Below are 9,163 nucleotides of genomic sequence, written 5' to 3' on the forward strand. Positions count from 1 at the left end.
TCCTAGTTTACTAGTGAATACTGAGTAGCAGAGAACTGACTTGTTAGAGAGGTTAAGAATGTTCTCAAGCAGATTACTTATATAGTTACATTACTCTGAAAACCCTTGATAATCTTGTAAAGGCATAAATTGTTGAGACTTTCATACTTTTTTAATAATTAATTGTTCTGATTGTGTTTACCTCCCACTATCGTCTTCTTCTGAAAATAATTGTTTTGTACAGACTCTGTGAGTTACACATTGTGAATGGGGCTATGTACTATCTATTTGCATGTGTTCCATGTCGAGAGGTAATGATATTGTGACTTGCAATCACTTGCAGGTACTCATTAAAAATGTTATATAGACATGATTTAAGAATGTCAAAACTGGAGAACTGTACATGATGCACACATCAGAGATACTAAAGAAATCATTTTATCTTGTGACGTGTTCATGTGGGCGACTTGGAATTACCTGATGCACACCATTTATTGCCCAAGTAAATAATGTTTGCATACAAAACAGCAACTTACTGCCTTATCCTGAATAAACGCAAAATGATAGGAATTTTTCGTTATTGATACATATGACATAATTAGTTGTGAATATTTTCTTCCAGGGTTGTTCATCTTGATGTTTTACTCATTTTTATTATAAAAATGACTTTCATTGCAAATTATGATAAAAATGATATCTATGCTCTTGATAGATTTTGAATAAAGTTGCAAGATGATATTATGTGCTGATTAGGAAAATTATAGTCTTTAATACCACAAACTAAAGCTATAATTACCATTTATCTTAGCATAACACATATCATTGCAAAGACTCTGTCACAAATCGTAAAGTTTCTGTCGCAAAAATCACAAAGACTCCACTCGCACTGTAACCAAGTTCCCTGCCTAGTTAATACCTAATGTTGTTTTTTTATCTTGGCACATACCATTATCATCAAGGGTACACCTAAATTAAACCTTATGCAACCAACCATAACATGTGTTGTGTTAAGCGGTCTGTCTTTTGGGAGGTCTGTCTTATGGGAAGATACCCTTCACGCACCTGTTTTCTGACCTGCGCACTGTGCACAAGGGCGTGTGCCTCCACGTGGACTTTGCTTTGTCGCTTGGCCAGTTTGTGGGTGTCTGGTGCCATCACTGATTTTAGTGATACATCCACATGGTTTCCACTACAGATCTGCCTTTTGCGCCAAGGTTAATGTTTCACGGCACGAGATCGAGACTGGTTTTCAAGTTGCACACGTACATGCAAGCGCCAGTATACATATGATAAAGTATTGGCCATATTGTCACAAGAAATATCATCATAGTCAATTCATTATGGAAATGTAAGGAAGTTCTGTCTCTTCTATTGGGCCAAAAACATGAATTTGGTTATACTTTTAATAATTAGTTCATTAGTTGAAGAAAATAATTGGACACACTTTCTATCTGATGGGCAACTCCAAAAATATTTAGGTGAAATATTCTGCCTAAGTTCGTTATAAAATGGACATATAAAACAAAAATGAAATTCAGTTTCCACTTCTGGTATAATACAAAAGGAACACAACCTCTCCTTTCTTGGAATGTTAAGCTTTCTACCTTCTGATATCATATGATTATGACCCGAACAACGAACTTGTGATAATGAAATCCTGAAAACTTGAATATCTAACTCTGTCACATATTTTTCAACAGCATAATCAAATATAATACTTCTACAGAATGAAAAACTAGAATATTTACGAATATCAGCGAGTGTTCCGCCGCGTCTACTCCAGAACGAGTGCCATCCACGTGAAATGTGTTTCTATAATGATGTACATATTTACTCATTTTATCATCAAAGAAGAATGAAATATGCAATTTTGCGCCTTCCACAATCCAGTGATTGTATTTACCCGCAGATGAAGGTTATTATGCATTATATAAAATTTTGCAAGATCCTATCCCATAATCCTGCATTACACTATGTGAATCATTAAAAGAGCAATAATATTTGTTTCCATTAATTCTCAAAAACGTTTAAAACCATAATTAAAAGACAATATTTCTGTTAAAATTCTGTCAGTCTTGCATAAATCCGGAGTTTCGGATCAGAGATTCTTATTTACGTTAACAAGGCTCTAACTTGCTGTGAAGATCATTCATAGTAACACTTAAAACGCCTGTTTCAGACACAGCGGCAATGACTCCTTTACAACCGACAGGCGCGGCTGTCCACAGTGACGCAAGCCGTGCCCACAAACCACAAATACCGCCTGTAATGTCGCCACGCATGTTCAAACTATGCCACGCCTTTTCACGCAGCGCCATCTACAAATAAACGGAATGTAGCGCGAGGCTTGCGCGGGGACGTGATCTCGGGGTTAGCTACTGATGCAGGAAGTATGTCAGCAGAACGGCGAAGGATTAATCGCCCGTCGCCTATTTATGTGTCATGAGGGGAACAATATGGGTATTTTTAGAAGGACTATTTATAGAAAGGATTCCGATTGCTTGATGTCACAGCAAGTGATCATCACTGATACGATGCATGTCTTAGACGTTTAAGTGATGTTTTAATCTGCCATACAGACCCTGGAACAAATATATCCAAGAAAGATAATGTCAGTCTAGAATATGTGGCAAGTCTTTGCCACCACAATGTCAGGCTGAAAATGAAAAAAAGTATCTGGGCTATTTCTCATTATATTTTATTATTATTATATACGAACAGTTTAATATGTTCATTTCTGTGACAAGAGTGAGTGAGTGAGTGAGTATGGTTTTACGCCGCTTTTACCAATATTCCATCGGGGGACACCAGATATGGGCTTTAATTACTCATTGTACCCATGTCGGGAAGCTACTAATCTACCCCACCATCCCCAGAGACTATATGTTAGCCTAGTGATGTTCCCGAGTCCTGGTATAACGCTAAATGCTGAAAAAACAAGAAACACAATCAGAATGATCTCAATCTGGGATTCGAACCAACTTCACATCGAACCCTGGGATTTACAATTAGTGACCAGCAGTGTCGATGAGATGAGCACCAGAACTGGACGTCACGCAATTTAAACGTCGCTAATCGAAACCTGGGTCTTCGGCATGTAAGATAACACTCTCACCACTAAGCTGCCCTACCGTCGCCGCGCAGTAAGTGCGGATGGCTGCAATTTGGTCACACAGATCTCAAAGTATATTTACTGAACGCCGAAACGCTAAGGGAACCGGCATTTTATAATCTGGGTGGAGATCGGGGTGGGTTGTTATACACCCAAATCTGTTACATGAAATGATCCGCGAAGATCCGGGTTAAAATTGGTCCTCAGTAACCCATGCTTGTCGTAAGAGGCGACTAACAGGATCGGGTGGTCAGGCTCGCTGACTTCGCTCACGCATGTCATCGTATCCCGATTGGGGGGGGGGGTGGGGGTAGCCTAAGGGTTAAAGCGTTGGCTCGTCACGCCGAAGACCCGGATTCGAATCCCCACATGGGTACAATGTGTGAAGCCCATTTCTGGTGTCCCCCGCCGTGATGTTGCTGGAATATTGCTAAAAGCGGCATAAAACCAAACTCAGTGAGTCAGTCAGTATCCCGATTGCGTAGATCGATGCTCATGCTGTTGATCACCTGGTGATGTGGTCCTGACTCGATTATTTACAGACCGCCGTCATATAGCTGGGAATTGCTGAGTGCGAAGTTAAACAACAAACAAAACAAACAAATCTTGTTATGTGAAAGCTGGACACTATCAATATGTTTCTGGGCTGGGCGGTGCGGGTAACCCCGATTAGTGGTGAAGCCCAGGCGTCCGCTCGTCAAATCAACATCCGAACATCTACGCAGTTGGGATACCGGTTCGATTCCCCACATGGGTACAATGTGTGAAGCCCATTTCTGGTGTCCCTTGATCCTCCTATTAACAAGCATAGGGACGGTGGGGTAACCTAGTGGTTAAAGAGTTCGCTCGTCGATGGTGTCCCCCGTCGTGATATTGCTGGAATATTGCTAAAAGCGGCGTAAAACAATACTCACTGACTCAATATGTTTCTACAACAAAATCGAGGTAACTGTTCTGGTACAAATTGTTGTTTTCATAAGCACTCTCTGACAATGGGACGATGGGGAGTTGATATTTGAATCTGGTTCAACTTTCCGCTTATATTACAGCTTATAAATGTTGGAGGAAACAGGTAAATAATAACCATGATGAACCGAGGATCAGAATTAAGGATCACATGGAACACCTGGATCTCAAAAGAGAACTGCGACGCCTTAGATAACACGGTTCCCTTAGGATGTAATAAACATTACGTCGGCTGTTATGTTTTAATGACTGAAGAAAGACAAGATATATTTTTCTTGCATCAACCTAAATTTGGCTTTTTAAACCAACACATTATCAAATGCCAGAACGATTTTTCATGTTATTGTTTTCACTAAATCAGTGTTCACTATAAAAACGCACGAACACATTTTTGATACGGTGAATATAGCATGTTTTCAGTACAAACTTAAAATAGATTAGCGATATCATTGATAAATTATCATGCCTTGCTCCTGCGCCAATGTTAGCAAAAGGAATGTTATTTGTACGGGAAGTGAAATGTATCACCTTTGATATTGGCAACCTTATAAAATCATTATTTTTGTTTTATCTCATTAGACAAGAACAATTAATATACTTTTAAACGAAAATTCTAATTTAGCGGTACGAAAACCAACCCAAATCTAATCCAAAAGAGTAACTGCCATTTTGATTCTGTAAACGCAAATACGTAATAGATTATATGATAATGTGAAATTATGTAGATATAACAAAAATATGATAAATAATTCAGGACATACATAACATACACATATAATATGACGCCGTGTATGACAGAAAACGACGCTGTGTGTGACATAATAAGCTCTTGTTTCTAACCTTGCCTCACTGTACATTCGGAAATCTAACCCATGAGTTTAAAGCTGATTGTAAGCCCTTATTTGAAAATACAGTGTCGTATTTGAATAAAGTCTGTCTCTCTGTCTGTTTATCTGTCTGTCTCTCTGTCTGTCTCTCTGTCTGTTTATCTGTCTGTCTGTTGAATCATATTGCAGGTACACTTCATAAGAAACAAAGATGTGTGTTTTTCAAGGCGAGTTGACAAACGCTAGTTCTTAGAGTGCAATAATCTCTTGACACAATGACCAACTATTCCAAATATGTCAATAATCCCCAAACTTTATTTATAACTCGATCAATCATGATCTGGTAGAAACAATCGGTGCCATGTACGACAAGATCAAACGTTACGGTGATGTAAATCAATCAATCATACCTCCCGTTTTATCTCACAGTGATATTTCTAAAAAATCCAACCAGGGCAACCGTAAAATATGAACAGAGATTCCATCTAATTCATATCGATGTATCAACATCTTAAGACAGTATTTTTTATTCCATGTGAATATTTCGACAATTCCTTTCATATCTGACTCAGATATGTTGAATAGCTTCTGAAGAAAGTTTTTTAGGGAACCAAAGACTGCACAACACAACCATCGCCTGCAGCACTGAACAACAATATAACGCTATCTCCACTAGTACTAACCCGCCTCTGCCCAGGGCTTGTAACCGAAGAGATAATGCATGTGTGGTCGGAACATGCCCCAAAATATATTTGCACTGATACTGAGACAATGACCTTTATACAACCGGCTGAGTTTGCAGACATTTTTAGAGTATATTGCATTTGCATGAATATTTTCGATAATTCACCGCAGCCTACCCCCCACCCCCATCCTCCAACACACACAGACGTCATACACGCATGTGTATCCATATCGCAGATAAGGGTTAATATTTGAATTTTATACTATTTTATACTTTTTACTATCTTTGGTTAAATCACCACTCAACTGAACAATATTATAAACATTGTCAAACTGGCGACAAAAACCGTTTACACTTTGTTTACTCAACAAATATGCTGTATTTTACTCGTTATTAACATTTTTATACAAATTTATTGAAATTCGCATTTATACATAAATTTAATTGTTATGCTGTTCATTAAATGTTTGTCAATACAAGTTGCATAAATAATTTGTATGTCATATTAACATGAATGAGATGTCTGTATCAACAGAAATAAGAAAAAGCCACTTACTGGATAGATATAGTTCGTATCCGTCCCGTTTGCTTGTTTCCTAAGTCCGAATATTTCCCAAAGCTTCTCGGAGGGATGAGGAAATGACAAACGTTGACTAACAACAACCAAATACAATTGGTTCGTCCGGCCGCCTTTCACAAAATAAATAGCTGGGTGCGTAAGAGTGTTAATGCCGAACCTGAATAGATAAAGAATTTTGTTCTTTGTCGCCTGTTGAGGACTTGGCTAAGGGCGACAACCGCTGATGGAATGTATTGCCTCGGAAGTTAAAAGTGTCGTCTGCTCTACTAGGTTGACGTCACGGAGTGAAATTGACATTGTTACACCCATGAGAAGGTCGAGAAAAGCATGCAGACGTCACACCAAGACTCTAAGCAATATGAAACATCGGTTGAGCTTCAAGGAACGGGCTGTTATTGTTTGTGAGAATATGCAAATATCCCCCAGACGGTTACGTAATCCTAATTACATGTCATGTTTTGAATTCCGTGGTACCCACGCAAGTTTTGTTTTGTTTTGGGTTTGTTTGTTTGCAGTTTAACGTCGCACTCAGCAATATTCTAGCTATATGGCGTCGGTCTGTAAATAACTGAGTCTGGGCCAGATAATCCAGTGACCAACAGCATGAGCAACGATCTACGCATCTGGGAACCGATGACATGTGTAGAAACGACACCTGCTTGTAGAAACGACACCTGAAAGTATAATGTTGATTTGATTGAAGGCGATTAAGTTACACCGATATCGACATCAGGACTCATGTCAATCACTAGATTATCTGGTCCAGATTCGAATTCACAGTCCGCCGTTAAGTGTAATATTCTTCAACCAATTAATGAAACACAAATCGCAATAAAATTATTTTTGAAACAATTCATTCCTTCGAATTAATGCTTCTTTGTGGGAGTGAAATGTTGGTTTATGCCACGGAGTACCATTCATGTGATTCTCCAGTTATCAGTCGTAATCAGTAACATGAACACAAGGCTTCGAACGTTGACCGATTTGCGTGCGTGCGTGCGTGCGCGCGTGCGCGTATAGTCGGCTATACCATGACAGACTAATTGGGGCGGTGGCGTAGCCTAGTGGTTAAAGCGTTCGCTCGTTACGCCGAAGACGGGGGCTCGATTCCTCATATGGGTACAATGTATGAAGCCCATTTGTGGTGTCCCCCGCCGTGATATTGCTGGAATATTGCTAAAAACGGCGTAAAACTAAACTCACTCACTCACTCATTAATACCAAGCACCAGGAAGGTAAACCACAAGCACCGGCTTTTGGCCTTTTTAAGTATGTCTTATTAACACAATTTATACAGCACATTCGACACCATTAGCATATGCAACAGAACAGTTAACACAGTCGGCACAGGCAACAGGAACATTTATACAGGTGCAACAGGGCGTGGAGTCATCCCACAGATGACACCTTTACCTTGTCAACTTGCTGATGGAGTTAACCTCTTTGGTCATGTGGACAAGGCGTCCGACGGCCTCCGGATCAGGAGTCCGTGGTTCGAATCCCTGCACAGGACTCGGCACATTCAGCAGAGAGGACGGTCAACTGAGCACAGTCACCGCCAAAATAGTCATCACTGTACACTAGGACTGCACGGTATTACTGGTATCGCAATGCTTTTCAAACTATACGTATTCCAATATTTTTTCTGAGGACCGGTATATTGGGTAAAGAACACATATGACGTTTTTGTGTGATTATCTTTATGGTTTAAATTACATTCTACACACTTTCATTCACAACAAATGTATTCCTTCGTTATTCAATTACAAAACGACATATTGTAATGAAATAAATTGTATAAATAAGAAAACAGAATCCAGGACTATATGCAACTTAATTTTGAGATCGTTGTTATCATAGCATGTGTGTTAAGGGACTTACAATGTAGAAAATAGGATCGACATGGACAATTAGTGTCACTTACTGTTAGACCCGTGAAGGTCCGGATTAGAATGGACCTTTAGTAACCCATGCTTGTCGTAAGAGGCGACTAACGGGATCGGGTGGTCAGGCTCGCTGGCTTGGTTGACACATGTCATTGGTTCCCAATTGCGCAGATCGATGCTCATGCTGTTGATCACTAGATTGTCTGGTCCAGACTCGATTATTTACAAACCGCCACCATATAGCTGTAATATTGCTGAGTGCGGCGTAAAACTAAACTCACTCACTCATTCTTGGTTTGGTGGAAATCCTAGTCCGTAGTTTGCAAGTCTAGAATGCGTGGCAAGTCTAGATTACCGCAGAAGAAAGTCTCTGGGCTCCTTTTTATTGTATTTATAATTATAATTTAAAACTTTTATTTTCTGTAAAATATGTTCATTTCAGAGACTAGCTCTTAGTCTAGAAGGTCAAGTGACTGAATGGTTTGCGCGACTCGCCAAATGCGGATTTTCGATTCCAACCATGGATAATCTGTAAAAAGCACCTTCTTGACGTCTCTCGCAGTGATTGTGCGTGAATGTTTCCAGAAGCGTCACTCACTCACTGATTCAAGATAAACTGACGTACAAAAGAAAATACACACCCGGTGCTTTTGGATTACTTTCCAAAAAGCGACGTAAATGTTTTGAAAAGAGTTTCTACAGTGGTATATAAGTCACAGACTTTCCTAATATGTTGCCAAAACACCACAGATATCGTGCCATATTGCGAAGTTGCCAGTCAAAATCACAACAATTTTCAAATAATCCCAAAACACCAGGTGTGTACTTTCTTGTGTACGTCAGTTTAGTTAATCCGGAGGCTATCGTCATATAAACAAGGTTTCGTGTATATGCATGTCATATAGCTAGAAAATTGCTGGCTGCGGCAACCTAGCGAGCAAATAAACAAACAAACAAAACTGTGTAAGCCAGCACGCTCCAACAATTGAATCTTGTTGCTATGCCGTCGCCAGTGTTATTCCAGGTACATAACCGCGGCCTCTAACTTTTCGATTATTGGCCAGGCAAACTAGTGGTTGATATCAGGAGCAACTATTCATGTTGTGGGAGTACGATGACACCTCATAC

The 9,163-nt window shown here is 39.6% G+C and overlaps 1 protein-coding gene across 1 annotated transcript in view; it reads right to left on the bottom strand.

Moving 5' to 3' along the window:
• LOC124255696 overlaps nucleotides 1-6,254 on the bottom strand; it is a 28,884-nt gene extending 22,630 nt beyond the window's left edge. Inside the window, exon 1 of the mRNA XM_046689601.1 lies at nucleotides 6,126-6,254. The gene's annotated coding sequence lies outside the window, so the exon portion shown is untranslated. The remainder of the gene's footprint in view (nucleotides 1-6,125) is intronic.
• Between the last annotated feature and the right edge of the window lie 2,909 nt (nucleotides 6,255-9,163).

This window comes from Haliotis rubra, unplaced genomic scaffold, assembly GCF_003918875.1.
Source record: "Haliotis rubra isolate DU_JTF1 unplaced genomic scaffold, ASM391887v1 Scf1157, whole genome shotgun sequence".
NCBI lineage: Eukaryota > Metazoa > Mollusca > Gastropoda > Lepetellida > Haliotidae > Haliotis > Haliotis rubra.